General features: G+C 38.5%; 1 pseudogene; it reads right to left on the bottom strand.

Annotated features, from left to right (window-relative positions):
- Positions 1 to 13470: 13470 nt before the first annotated feature.
- LOC122470050 lies at positions 13471 to 14529 on the bottom strand (annotated as a pseudogene).
- Between the last annotated feature and the right edge of the window lie 294 nt (positions 14530 to 14823).

Consider the following 14823-nt stretch of genomic DNA (forward strand, 5'->3'; position numbering starts at 1 on the left):
TGAGGTTGATAGCTAATTGTAATTTTGATTCACCTGCAACACTTAAATTCACATACCCCTGGGCTCAACCATTTCTATTAAGAGCAGCGGCTTCTCCTGACAGAACTCACTGTGTCAGCCACCCACCTTGTGTTGTGCATAGATCCGAGGTCACCAGCCTAGACTTCTGATTCCTTCAAGCATATTTTACTTTGAGGACCTTGCTATCCTTCCTGTCATCAGGCTTTTAGGAGGCACCTACTTCTATCCCATATACTCCCTTAATCTTAGAATTTCAGAGTTGAAGCAAGGTGCTTTTTTTCTGCCTCACAGTCCTGTGGGATCGTCATGCAAATTGTTCCATCCTTTCTCCTAAAGTCTTCACACAGTCAGGGCCAGGGAGAAGATGCCAACCTCCCAAAGTCAAACCAAAAGCCCCCTTCCTCTTTTTCCATAGGACTTGTGCCTTCCTAATGTACATTAGTGTAGCACCGTAGTTGCAAATGTCAGTGCCAGAGCCAGAGTGCCTGGGTTCCGATTGTGGGTGCTCATATCTTACCAGCGTGACATTGAGGAAGTTGCTTATCTTCTCTGTGTCAAAATTGGCTTTTCAAAAAAAAAAAAAAAAGAGGGATAAGAATGGAAGTACCTCATAAAATTATTTTGAGATTTAGATAAATTTTCTGTGTGAAGGTTGTTGTAACAGTGACTGGCCTGTACTAAGCATTATGAAACTGTACTCTATTATTAATTTTTCAAAAATGGCTAAAAAAGAGATATTTATACAAGCACCGATTTAACCAGTACTTACTGTGTGCTTAGTACTGAAGATAAACTGTTGAAAAGAACACATCTGGTTCCTGCTTGTATGGCTCTTATAACTTAGTGAGAGAGATGGACAATAACCAAGCGCATAAGTAATTAAATTAATAACTATAAAATGGAATAAATATTTTGAAAGAAACAACTGTGTGCAATGAAAAAGGATACAGGAGAAAGACCTAATTTAGATATAGTCACCAAAGAAGAATTCTTTGAGGAGGTGATCTTAAGCCAATAAAAGATGAATCAAAGGAACTATCAGTGGAAGAGTATGGGGTCATTGTGGCAGGAGGAGCTTTATAGTCAGAGGGAACAGCATGTGCAAAGACCTCAAACGAGGATAAAAGGCTGCTTTGTGCAAACACCTGAAAGCTGGTGTGTCTAGAACCTATGAGCAAAGTGAGACACTAAAAGATGAGGTGGGAGAGGAATCATGCAATGTCTTATATAAGCCATGGGAAAGATTCGAGATTTCATTATAACTGTAAAACTTTTATTTAAAAAATATTTTTTTTAATGTTCATTTATTTTTGACAGAGAGAGAGAGAGAGAGAACACGAGCAGGGAGGGGCAGAGAGAGAGGGAGACACAGAATCCAAAGCAGGCTCTAGGCTCTGAGCTGTCAGCACAGAACCTGACACAGGGCTCGAACCCACAAGCTGTGAGATCATGACCTGAGCTGAAGTCAGATGCTCAACCGACTGAGCCACCCAGGCGCCCCTAAAAAAATTTTTTAAAGTTTATTTATTTTGAGAGAGACCAAGAGTGAGAGTGGGAGGGGCAGAGAGAGAGGGAGAAAGAGAAACAGAAGTATGCTCTGCACACTGTCAGCATGGAGACAGATGTGGGGCTCAATCTCGTAAACCATGAGATCATGACCTGAGTTGAAATCATGTCTGCTGCTTAACCAACTGAGCCACTCAGGGACCCCTTATACGTGTAAAACTTTTAATAAGAGCACTAAAATGATTTGTTGAAGTTATTATTACTTTGTTTCTGGTGTAAACAATGGACCTTTTGGGAAAAAATCAGGGAGACCAATTAGTAATTTTGGAGGCAATTATAGTGGTTTGCATTAAGGTTTTATTTACTTATTTATTTTAATGTTTTATTTAGTTTTGAGAGAGCGACAGAGACAGAGCGTGAGTAGGGGAGGAGCAGAGAGAGGGAGACACAGAATCCGAAACAGGATTCCAGTCTCTGAGCTGTTAGCACACAGCCTGATGCAGGGCTTAAACCCATGAACCGTTTGATCATGACCTGAGCCAACGTCAGATGCTCAACCAACCAAGCCACCCAGGAGCCCCTGCATTAAGGTTTTAAAAATGGCTACAGGGACAAGTGAATGAGTTTGAAGTTTGGTTTGGAGGAAGAATGGATAGAACTTACTGATAGAATACGAGGATAAAGACTGGCCCCAGGTTTTTTGCATGAACAATGGGATGAATGGGGTCACTTGCAATGATTAAGTACAAGTGACAGAAGAAGAAAGGGGATTTTGGGGGGAGTTATGAGGATGAATTTTCAGTTTGGACACTTTGAGAAAGCTGTGAGATAGTCAACTGTGGGAGCCAATTGAAGCACAGCTTGTGACAGCTGCAGAAAAGGATTGGGGGATATAATCTCAAGTTTTCTGTTAGTAAATGGTATTCAAAGGATAAAAATTTATGAAGTGAAAGTGATCAAAAATGCTCAGAACAGGCTTCAAAAAGAACAAATTTAAAGGACTCAAGCTCCCTGGTTTCAAAACTTACCACAAAGCTATAGTAATCAAGACAGTATGGTATTGGCATAGGATAGACATATAGGTTGATGGAATATATTTGAGAATACAGAAATAAATCATTAATTTATGCTCAATTGATTTTTTTTTTTACCTTATTTATTTTGAGAGAGGGAGAGTGTGAGCAAGGGAGGGTCAGAGAGAGACAGAGGGAGAGAGAGATTCCCAAGCAGACTCTGTCTTGTCAATGCAGAGCCTGACATGGGGCTCGAAACCATGAACCATGAGATCACGACCTGAGTTGAAATCAGGAGTCAGATGCTCAACTGACTGAGCCACCCAAGTGCCCCAATGGTCAATTTATTTTTTACAAGAAAATCCAATTGTGGTAGGGACTGGTTTTCAACAAATGATGCTGTGACAGTTGGATAGCCTTATGCAAAAGGATAATGTTGTGGCTGTTTACCTCACATTATACACAAAAACTAACACAAAATGGATCATAAGCCTTAATGTAAGAGCTAAATCTACCTAAAATGGTTAGGAAAAAAAAAACATAGGAAATCTTTGTGACTTTGGATTAGACTATGGCTTTTTAGCTATGACGCCAAAACCATAAGCAACAAAAGAAAAAATAAATTGCACTAAATCAAAATTAAAAACTTTTGTGTTTGGGAGAAAATATTTGCAAGTCATATATTTCATGATGGCCTTGTATCTAGAATATATAAAGATCACTTACAATTCAGCAATAAAAAGACAAATAATTAAAAAATGAGAGAAGATCTGAATAGATATTTCTCCAAAGAGTATGTATATACAAATGGCCAATAAGCACATGAAAAGATGCTCAACATTATTGGGGCGCCTGGGTGGCTCAGTTGGTTAAGCGTCTGACTTCGGCTCAGGTCATGATCTCACAGTTTGTGAGTTCGAGCCCCATGTTGGGCTCTGTGCTCATAGCTCAGAGGCTGGATCCTGCTTCAGATTCTGTGTCTCCTTCTTTCTCTGCCTCTTCCCTGCTCATGCCCTCTCTCTGTTTCAAAAATAAATAAACATTTTAAAAAATTAAAAAAAAAAAAGAAAAGATGCTCAACATTATTAGTCATTGAGGATGTGCCACTTCATACCCACTAGGATAGCTATAATAATAAAGATAGACAATAACAGTTGTTGATGAGGATGTAGAAATATTGGAACCCTCATACACTGTTGAGATTGTATAATAGTTCAGGAAGCTTTGGAATGCAGTTTTGCAGTTCCTTAAAATGTTGCACAGGGTTACCATATGACCTAGAAATTCTACTCCTAGCTATGTTGAGATAAATGAAAATATACATCCACATAAAAATTGTATACAAGTGATCATAACAGCATTATTGATGACAGCCAAAAAGTAGAAACAACCCAAATACCTGTTTACTGATGAATGGATTAATCACTGTAGTATATACTACAGTGGACATTATCCATCAGTAAAAAAGAATGAAATTTTGATACATGCTATAATGTAGATAAACCTTGAGAACATGCTAGGTGAAAGAAGCCAGCCATGAAGGCCACATATTGTATGGTTCCATTTATATGAAATATTCAGAGTAGGCAGATCTCTAGAGGCTAGCAAGTTGAGTATGAGGAAACAACCACTGTATTTGGTAAAGCAGCATTATCTTTATTTCCTATTAGACTCTAAGTTCTTTGAAGGCAGGTTGATAAGACCATCAGTTTGTATGGGACAGAGCCAGCTGGGGAGGGTTGTAGAGTGAATGGCAGGTGAAGGACTGGAAACTAGAATGGCAGGTGAAGGACTGTCTCCACTAGAAACAATAAGTGGAGACAATTGGCAGAGCTGGTAGGTGAAGGGGCAGATGGAAGAGGATATAGGGCAAAGGGATGTTTTCCTTTTGAAAAACACAGAACTAGATAATAGAGCCATAAGAGGATGGTTATGAATTGAAAGAAGGAAGGCTGATAATGGAGAGAGGGCTGTAACTAAAAGAGTAAAGTTCGCAAGAAGGTGACGAGGCTTGTCATCCAGAGCCAAGTGGAGAACTTTGTTTTAGATGGCAAGAGAGTGATTTTTCCACTGTCAGGGGAAAAAGGTGGGGCAGGAGAAAGATATAAGAAGGTTGATACAGGGGCATCTGGGTGGCTCAGTTGGCTGAGTATCTGACTCTTGATTTTGGCTCAGGTCATGACCTCATGGTTTGTGGGATTGAGCTCATTTCAGGCTCTGCACTGTGACAGCATCAGCTTGCTTGGGGTTCTCTGTCTCCCTCTGTCTCTGCCCCTACCCTGTTCTCTCTCTTTCTCTTAAAGTAAATAAATAAAATTAAAAAAAAAAAAGAATGGAACTCTAGTTAATTTTTTTAAAAGAAGGTTGATACATAGGAAGGTGTTTTAATTTGAATTTTTAATTCCATAGTGTAAAAATGGTAGGAAAGGTTATTAGTTGAGAGTGATAGGATACTGTTGGAGGTTTGATGGGAGAGATTATATTTAGAAATGTCATCATCTCACATTATTAAAATTTTGTACGTGTATGTGTCTGTGTTGAGAAGTTGTAACATACTCTCTTAGTAACTTCCAAATATACAATATTTTTAACTATAGTCATCATTCTATACACTGCATTCCTAGAACTTAGTCTTCTTATAACTGGAAGTTTGTATCTTTTGACTAACTTCATGGGTTCCCTCACCTCTGGCAACTCCCTAGATTTAGGAGTTCGTTTTTTTTTTTTTTAGATCCCACATATAAGTGAGATCATACAGTAGTTGTATTTTTCTGACTTATTTCACTTAGCATAATCCGTGCCATGTCCATCCGTGTAGTTGCAGATGTTAAGATTTCCATCTTTTTATGGCTGAATGATATTCCAGTGTGTGTGTGTGTGTGTGTGTGTGTGTGTGTGTGTGTGTGTGTGTGTATGTGTGTTCCATTTTCTTTATACTGTTATCCATCCATGGTCATGTAAGTTGTTCCATATCTGGGCTGTTGTAAATGATGCTGCAGTAAACCTGAGGGTGAGGATGTCTCTGTGAGAGAGTGATTTCATTTGGTTTGGATATATACCCAAAAATAGAATTGCTGGATCATATTCTTTGTTCTATTTTTAATTTTTTGAGGGACCTATATGCTGTTTTTCATAGCGGCTGCACCAGTTTACATTCTTACCGCAAAGATTTCCTTGTGTACAAAGATTTTTCTTCCTCCACATCCTTGCCAGAACTGTCTCTTTTCTTTTAGATAATAGCCTTTGTAAAAGATAGGAGGTGATATCTCATTGTGGTTTTGGTTTGCATTTCCCTGATGATGAGTGATGTTGAGCATTTTTTAATGTGTCCATTGGCTATCTGGATCTCTTCTTTGGAGAAATGTCTGTTCAGATCTCTTGTCCTTTTTCAAATCAGATTATTATTATTATTTTTTTTTTGCTATTGTATGAGCTCTTAATATATTTTCTGTATTAATCCCTTAATCAGATTGCCAGTTGTATTATTTGTCTAATATCATTAATAAACATTAAGCATTATTAATTAATTGTGTTAATCAGATGTGTGGTTTGTAAATATTTTCTCCCATTCTGTAGGTTGCCTCTTTATTTTCTTGATCATTTCTTTTCCTGTGCAGAAGGCCTTCAGTTTGTTGTAGTCCCACATTTGTTTTTGATTGTGTTCCTTGCGCTTTTGGCCATATCCAAAAAAAATCACTGCCAAGACCAAAGTCAAGGAGCTTTTTCCCTGTGTTTTCTTCGAGGAGTTTTATGGCTTCAGATTTTCAGTTTAATTCTTTAATCCATTCCTAGTTAATTTTTATGAGTGGTATAGATAGGGGTCCAATTTTATTCTTTTGCATGTGAACATCCAATTTTCCCAGCATCATTTATTGAATAGACTGTCTTTTCCCCATTGAGTATTCTTGACTCTCTTGTCAAATATTAGTTGAGGGTATATGCATGCGTTTATTTCTGGGCCCCCAATTCTGTTCAATTGATTTACGTGTTTTTATGCCACTACCATAGTTTTTTTTATTATCATAGCTTTGTACTATAGTTTGAAATCAGGAAGTGTGATGCCTCTAGCTTTGTTCTTTCTTAAGATTGCTTTAGCTACTCAAGGTCTTTGGTGGCTCCATATGAATTTTAAGATTGTTTCCTATTTCTGTGAAAAATGCTGTTGGACTTCTGATACGAAGTACATGGAATGTGTAGATGGCTTTGGACAGCATGGGTAGTTTAACAACATTAATTCTTCCAGTACTTGAAAACACAGGGTATCTTTGTATTTATTTGTGTCTTCTTCAGTTTTTCTTATGAATGTCTTATAGTTCTCAGTACAGATCTTCTACCTCTTTAGTTAAATTTATTTTTAATTGCTTTGTTGTTTTTGATGCTATTGTAAATTAGATTGTTTATTTCTTTTTCAGATAATTTGTTGTTAGTGTGTAGAAACATGATTGATTTCTGCATGTTGAGTTTGTGTCCTGCAACGTAACTGAATTTGCTTGTTAGCTCCAATGGCTTTTTGGTGGAGTCTTTAGGATTTTTTTTTACATATAAGATCATGTTTTCTGTAAATAGAGACAGTTTTATTTCTTCCATTCCATTTCAGATTCTTCTAATTTCTTTCTCTTGCTTGATTGCTTTGGCTAGGATGATTACCCCAGTAAATAATTGACAGTGTTCTTGGCCCATTTCAAGATTGTGATAATGAAATAAAGTGAAGAGAGTTGTGTAATTTCTCCTTTTCTAACAATATTCAGCTGCAAGAGTGGAAAAACTAGATTGTTGGGGGTGTCCAGAGCTTGGGTTTGACCCCACTAAAGTGAAGAAGACACAGAAGAGTAAGAGAATTCAGGATTTTTTTCAGGAAATTCTTGAATTTGATGAGGCATGTAATCTACACTCCATAAAGAATGGGATGTGAAGAATGGAGAGGGAGAAGATTGTGAAAGTGGCGGAGTCAGTGCATTGGAGGTCTGTAGGAGATTTAAAATGTAGTGGGCATGGGTGAGCAGGTGAGATAGAAAGGTAGGTGGTGACAGTCACCAAATAACAGTTGAAGCCAAGATTTTGTAGATAATGGAATTTCTGATGTTGACATAGTCTTTGCAGAATGGGACACTGTGAGTGTATAGCTAAGAAAGAGTTGAGAAAAAAAGTAAGGGGTATTCAGTTGAGAGGCCTGGGCTTTGGATGGGCCATCTTGGTGCATATAGAAGAGAGTGAGAAGGATGGTTCCCTAACTACTCATAGTGGTGATGGGCTGCTCTCTCCAAATCTGCTTTATGGTAACACCTCAGTGTGGTTTGAATAGAGAGCAACTTGCAGCATCTGCCTAAAGAAAATTGGTGTCACCCATGTGCACATTGGAAATATTTTTTGGTGGTCAAATCTAAGTGTGTACCAAGGACCTTTATGTACTTTCATTTAAAACTTAGAAAACCTTAAAAAAAAAAAAACAAACTTAGAAAATCTTAAAGATTTTCTTTGTGGGACCGTTTTCATAATCCATAGATGAGAAGGGACATTTCATTATTCTGTGCCTCTCTAATTCTGTGTTTTTCCAACTTATTCACTTGGTTGTTTCTTTGTCCTTGCATGCTTAGTGTCAGGAATGTGTGAGCACTGCAGGTTCTGTTCCATACATTCCAGCACTGGCCCTCCCAGAGCTCTTGGTATGACAGACTGTATGGTAGTCTAGAGTATGTGATGCCTCATTATGTATCGTGTGCATAATTCTCTTGTGTTGGTTAAGTTTGTGGTTTGTGCATAAATAAATGATTATGACTCACCATTAGGAACTGAAGGTAAGTTAAATTCTTTTGTAGTGTTGACATCACCACACCTGGCCAGATTCATTATACATATTACTTTTGTAGTTATTTTCTTAGCATTGTCTGGTTTGACTTATATGATTTCTTTGCCTTCCGGACTTTGACATTTCACTGAAAGATGGTGAACTGGGAATGTCTTGGAATGGAAACCCTTGATGGTCTTGTTTTAGGGTATGTGCCACTGAAGTATTCAGGGTTGAAGGATTTCTAAAATCTGGTGTCAGGAACTTATTGCTGGAAGCTACTTTTCCTGATTCTAAATCAGGGCCATTGAGCAAATTCCCAAACTCTTCTCTTGGGATATGTGAGTTGCTTAGGAAAGGAGACTCAGGTTCTTTCAGCTTGGCATGTAGGGACAGTCTGAAAACTGCCTCAGATGATCAAATATTCCCTCTTCTTTTTCAAACATTTTTAATTGTACTTCAGTCCTCCTGTAGTTTAGTGTTCAACCAGGGTAGCCAGCCCTCTTCAGTATTTCAGCCAATCAGATAGCAGCTCTGCTCAGGGTCCCAGCCAGTGCATTTTCTTGGCACATATAGAATTGAGCTTAGCAATGAAATGCCAACTCATTCTCTATTTAGCTTCTCTAATGACCTCATTTTGCAACCTCATTCCTACCCATTCTCCTGAAAAGGAAATGGGTTATAAATGTGGTTGCATACATGGTACTCCTGTTCCTACATCCTAATTTCCTTTTGGACTTCAAAACAAAAGTTCACGTTATGCCTTGTAGGAACTCACGATAGAAAGGACAGTCGTCTAACCCTCACTGTTCTCACAGTTTTCCTAAAGCGAACTGGCGTGGAATTTTCCACTTCTGCATGTTTCCGCTCAGTTGAGAAAGCTTAGTGGTGAACTAAAAATGAATGTTGCCATTGAAATGTATCATGTTATGAAAGCATTTCCATACAGATCTATATATATAGAATTTTTCTCACCTTATTGGTGGGATTTTACATTTTTAAAAATCACAAGTACTTTGGATCTTGAGAATAAAGCAAATACCGGGGTAAACATTTTTGCTCATGTTAGTTCTAACTTTGAATCTTCAACTTCTTTACATGTGAACTGAGGTTTCCACCATTTTCAATGAAATGCAGGGTAGAAGGTTTCTTGTTAGGGAAAATATCTAAAAAGTGCTATGTTCCTTTTATAAGATTTTATAAAATGGCAGTGGTTTGAAACAGCAAAAAATAAATCTTTGTAACTCATAATTGTAGTGCCTAAAATCATAAAATGCTTAGAAATCACAGAGTTTAAACTCTGGAAACTGAGGCCCAGAAAGATCAACTAAGTGAGTCCTTTGAGTCACAGGGGAATGTGTGTGGGGCTGAGACCATGTGTTGAATTCCCAGTCTGCAAACGAGCTCCTCCTTCCCGTGGGGAGGCACCTGCATGGCCTTCCCTGTGCTACTTGGTTCACTGAAGATGGGTGAGATCCCATTTTCTCTTCTTTCAAATGAAGGGGGTTGAATTAAAATTATATGATTCTTCTTGGCTAGAAAACAAGATGATTGTAGTCTCTGAATTTAGATAAGAAGGAATCCAAGTGGCAGGAGAAGAATGTGCTAAATGGGGTTTTTGACACCATCACAAATTTCAGTCACGTTTTCCTCTTCAAAATAACAATACAAAAATTATTTGCATTTTTGTAACATTCTGTGTAGCTCTAGGGGACCTCCCAGTTATGGTTCATAGCATCCACAGCAACAGAGGTGGCTATGTGACTTGCGCCTGCCCTAGTCATAGTACCCATGCATGTTATATACAGATGGGACTTTATGTGCTGTCACTGGGAGAGTCAGTTAAGAACCCTTTGCTGTGGGGTTACCAGCTGGGATGGTGTTAGCCTGGAGCTCTCTGTGGATCTTCCCAACCTTCCAACCCCAACCCTAGCTCCCAGCCCCCTGGTACAAAGGAAATATGACAGGAGAGAAAAGGGGCAAATGAGAGGACATGAGGGGCAGAGACAAATGCAGTCATTTGAATCCTAGCCTTATCTATGCTCAAAGTGTCTTCCTGATCTTCCCAATTACATGAAGTAAGGAATTATTCTTTTTTTTTTTTTTTTTTTTTTTTGCTTAAGCTGATTTGAATTGGTTTTCTATCACCTTTATCTGTAAGACTCCTGACTAATGCAATTACCTATACCCAATAGGGGAATTGAAACTGGGTCAGGAAAAAGCTTCAAAGTAAATCCCAAGGATACTGGGTAATAGTGGATGATCCTTAGTTATTTTCATTTACTCATTCATTTGCTGAGCACTTTCCATAAGCAAAGCACCCTAACTTAGGGGAGGGAAACTGAGAACAGCGTAAAAAATGAAACCAGAGAGCAAGTCAGAACATGATAAGGCCAACATACCAACCTCAAGACCTATGGCTTGTGGAAGCAGGGAGTCAAAATCAACTGAAAAATCTGGGGGATGTCTTTTAGACAAGGTGAGGACCGCCTGGGACACTGAAGTTCCAGATGATTTGGGCTGAAAGCAGTTTGGTTGAAATGAAGATTTGGTGTGGAAAAAAAAAAAAAAAGAATGCCTTTTTGGCAAGGATTTTATAGTATTGGTAACTGTGGTGCACTATGGGGTAATTTAATAACTTTTTAAGCATTTTCTTTCTGCTTAGAATTTGTGTAGTTTTCTTCTTTATTTTTGCTTTAAAAAAAAGTCTTTCTTAATACTATCTGTAATGAAGAAATTTGGTATAATAATTGTCACCCAGTGATGGATTTGTTAAATAAAGTAGGTTATAAAACATAATGGATGGCACGTTCCTATTTTTGAGTAAAATAATACATGTGCATATAGAAAGATTTATAAGGGGATATATGCCAGTGTGTTATCAGCAGGTGACTCTGGGCAGGTGGGTATCATGAATATTCTTTATATTATTTTGCCTGTCTGTATTTTCTGGTATTTTTGGAGTATGCATGCCTAATTTTTGCACTAGGAAAATAATAAGAAAAACTTAAGAATTAAAAATATAAAAACAGAAGAAACTTGAACATGACCAGCAATGGCAAGAAGGAAGGGCTGGATTAATAGGAGGTAAATGGACATCTGGACAGAAAGTAGAAATGGCACAAGCAGAAATCTGGGACTGGGGGGCAGGCAGCTTATACTAGGAGTTTAGGAGAAAGGGAATGCAATGAGGAAGAGAGCTTTTTCTGTTGTACCTGCTTTGTGTCAGTATTTCAAATAGCAAGGTGAATATTGTTTTGAAGGGAAATTTCAAATAAGGATATATCAGTAAAAAGGCACTGCCTTGGGCTTATAAAGTAAAATAACTGAGAAGTCAAATAAAAAGGTATATATAAATATCAGATATATACGATATATATGTATGCTTTTTAAAGTCTATTTCAGGGGCGCCTGGGTGGCTCAGTCGATTAAGCAGCCAACTTCGGCTCAGGTCATGATCTCGCGGTCCGTGAGTTTGAGCCCCGCATCGAGCTCTGCTCTGACAGCTCAGAGCCTGGAGCCTGTTTCAGATTCTGTGTCTCCTTCTCTCTGACCCTCCCCTGTTCATGCTCTGTCTCTCTCTGTCTCAAAAATAAATAAACGTTAAAAAAAAAATTTAAAGTCTATTTCAACATCTGTAGTTGTTTTGGACCTTGAATGTGTTGATGAAGGGTTAGCACGCATGTGACAGGTAAGATACGATGACTTAATAAAGTTTGTAAGGAGAGGTTATAAGCTAAGGTGGATGTTACCTCTTGGATAGAAGCCCCTGCCTTTTCCCCTTTGCTGTTGACTTTGAGAGAAATTCAAAACACACTGACAATGTGAAACAAATAATTCAGAATGAAAGAATGTGAAAACAGAAGCAACAATGAAAAGGGAGGAGGGACTGCCAGGGATTCATTAGGACAACAGATATCAATCTCCATGTCTCCAGGAACTTGAAAAATTAGTTGGGTTACTGGAGAAGAAGCATTTCTCTTTGAATTTGACTGATGGAAAGGATCAAAAGGCAGGAGTTAGAAATAGGTTTGTGAATCTAAATAAGCTACTTAATGTTGCTGAATACAGGAAAAAAACCATAGATATATATTTTGAGCTTGCTTCTTAGAATGTTCAAATATACAAAAAAGACAAATTAGCAGCAACAACTTTCTATAGACTGAATCAGAACAAGCTAACAGTGATGGGAAGAATTGAAGTCTTGGCAATAAAGTTCTCTGTGGAAGATTTAAAAAAAAAAACCAAGGAAATAAAGCTTACAACATTGGAACAGCCTTTGAAATGAATATCCTTTATAACTGGTAATTATGTGAACTTTGTTCCAAAATCTGTGAATTATAAGATGACAATATTTCATAGAGAGTTTTCTTTGGGGTCATTTCTCTATTCCTGGGTTAGGGATAACATAGGAGTACTTACCTGAAGAGAAGACAAAATTTGAGATTCAGAAGTTTTTTTGTTTTTGTTTTTTTAATGTTTGTGTATTTTTGAGAGAGCATGAGTGAGGGAGGGTCAGAGAGAGGGGGAGACAGAGGATCTAAAGCTGGCTCTGCACTGACAGCAGTGAGCCTTATGTGGGGCTTGAACCCACAAACCATGAGATCATGACCTGAGCTGAAGTTGGACGCTCAACCGACTGACCCACCCAGGCACCCCTGAGATACAGATTATTATTATTATTATTATTATTATTTTTACTTCAAGGCACATTTCATTTAATGTCAAGAGTGTAATACAAAAGTCCCAAATGCTATGAAGGAAACATTCCCCCATGAACACCAACAACAGTGCTCTTTCAACATGTGCCTATTGAATGGAATGGGGATTTAATTTCACTACTAAAAAAGATAACTCAGTGAGTCTCATCACAGCCAATATCCTATACAATCTAGTAGTGAAACGAACGTTCATAATGCTTCAAACAGTCTCAACCTGAATACCACACCTTTACGTTTGTACAGTCCTCCATAAGATTATCTACAGCACCAACAAGCATTCAAAGAATAAACCACTGATTAAAACCACGTTGATTTAAGGCTCAGTCAGGTAATATAGAGCCCCAAACTAAATGGTTAAATATATGAACTACTTGTACTGACATCTATTATTTGATTCTCTCACAGCTATTAAGTTGGTTCTTAGTGAATGAAACTCTTTAAAGGCAAAATTCACCTCATTTGAGTTTTGACCCAGAAGTTCAACAACAATCACGAAGTCCACAGTCTTATTGGCAAAACTGACACACAGTGTCTCTAAGTCACTTTGCTCAAGGTTAAGAGCGATGCATATTCCACTTTTACATTTTACTGGAAGTTTACATGTTCAATTCATGATTTTAAATCTCTAGGTTTTCATTCCTCCAAACAGTCTGAATACACAGTGTGCCACAGACTTAAGACTTCTGCTTCTCCCTCTATTTTCTTCAAACAGAAACATTTCTCAAGTGTCTATGTGTTGTAGAAGGGAAAGTTTTCGGAGGTGGCCACTTCTTCGGAATAGTCTGATGCCATCAGGCCTCTGAAGCGAGGGGAGGGGGAAGAGAAAAAAGCTGAAACACAGGGTTCATCTGGTAAGTTTTACAATAACAATTACAAGCTGAATAGTATAGGAATGTGGCTTTTTTTGGCTCAAAAAGTCTGAGTCTTGGTGTGGCAATGAGTACGTGGCTGTCCCACCACAGCTTTCTCGCAGTGGGACTGTCCGGGAAGTCTTGACTGGGGACTATGATTTGTTTACCTATCAGGTGTATACTTCCAGGCACTCAGTTCATTTTGGGCTTGTTCCAGTTTGTCTTTAGTCTGTTCCAGTTCACCTTTCATTTTTAGGAGAAGCAAGTTGATCGCTGGGTCTGCCGTCGTTGATCTCAGTTGGGCAACGCTAGGCTGCTGGACTTGCTTGAGGTACTGGATTTGAGTAGTACACTCTTGTGTCTCCTGCTCCTTGGTAGCTAGTGTCATTACAAGGATGTTTTCCCTGTGGGCAGACTCTTGTTATTGCTTTAGTTTTTCTTCAGACTCCCTTAACCCAGTTACATCATTAGAATGAAGATCTGTGTATTTGTCCTCCAGAGCTTGGACGTGTGCTTCATATTGTTTCCATCTTAGAATTAACTCATCTCATGCCATAACTTTAAAGTCTGTTTCACTCGGTCGAACCTTTTTTGGGAAGAGGTTCCTCGTTGGTCATCTTGAATCTTCTCCAGACGGAGGCTGTGCAGGTGCTGCCCAGTCACACAGGCCAAGGCGACACTGCTGGCTCACTGCCCAGGCAACCAGACCGTGCTGCCGCTGGCCCCCATGCTCCTCCTCTGGCCACAGCCCCGGCATTCCCCTTTATTTGCGGGTCTCGCTTGAGGTTAAGTTTTAAGTGAAGGGTCTATGATATCAGACTACTAAATGAGAAGATACAATATTTCTTTGTAGTAACATGGTCATGAGAAAGTTAAGTTAGTGAATTAACAAGATTGGATGGGATCCCAGAAACTTTCTGTGGCTG

The sequence above is a fragment of the Prionailurus bengalensis genome, chromosome D3 (assembly GCF_016509475.1).
Source record: "Prionailurus bengalensis isolate Pbe53 chromosome D3, Fcat_Pben_1.1_paternal_pri, whole genome shotgun sequence".
Lineage (NCBI taxonomy): Eukaryota > Metazoa > Chordata > Mammalia > Carnivora > Felidae > Prionailurus > Prionailurus bengalensis.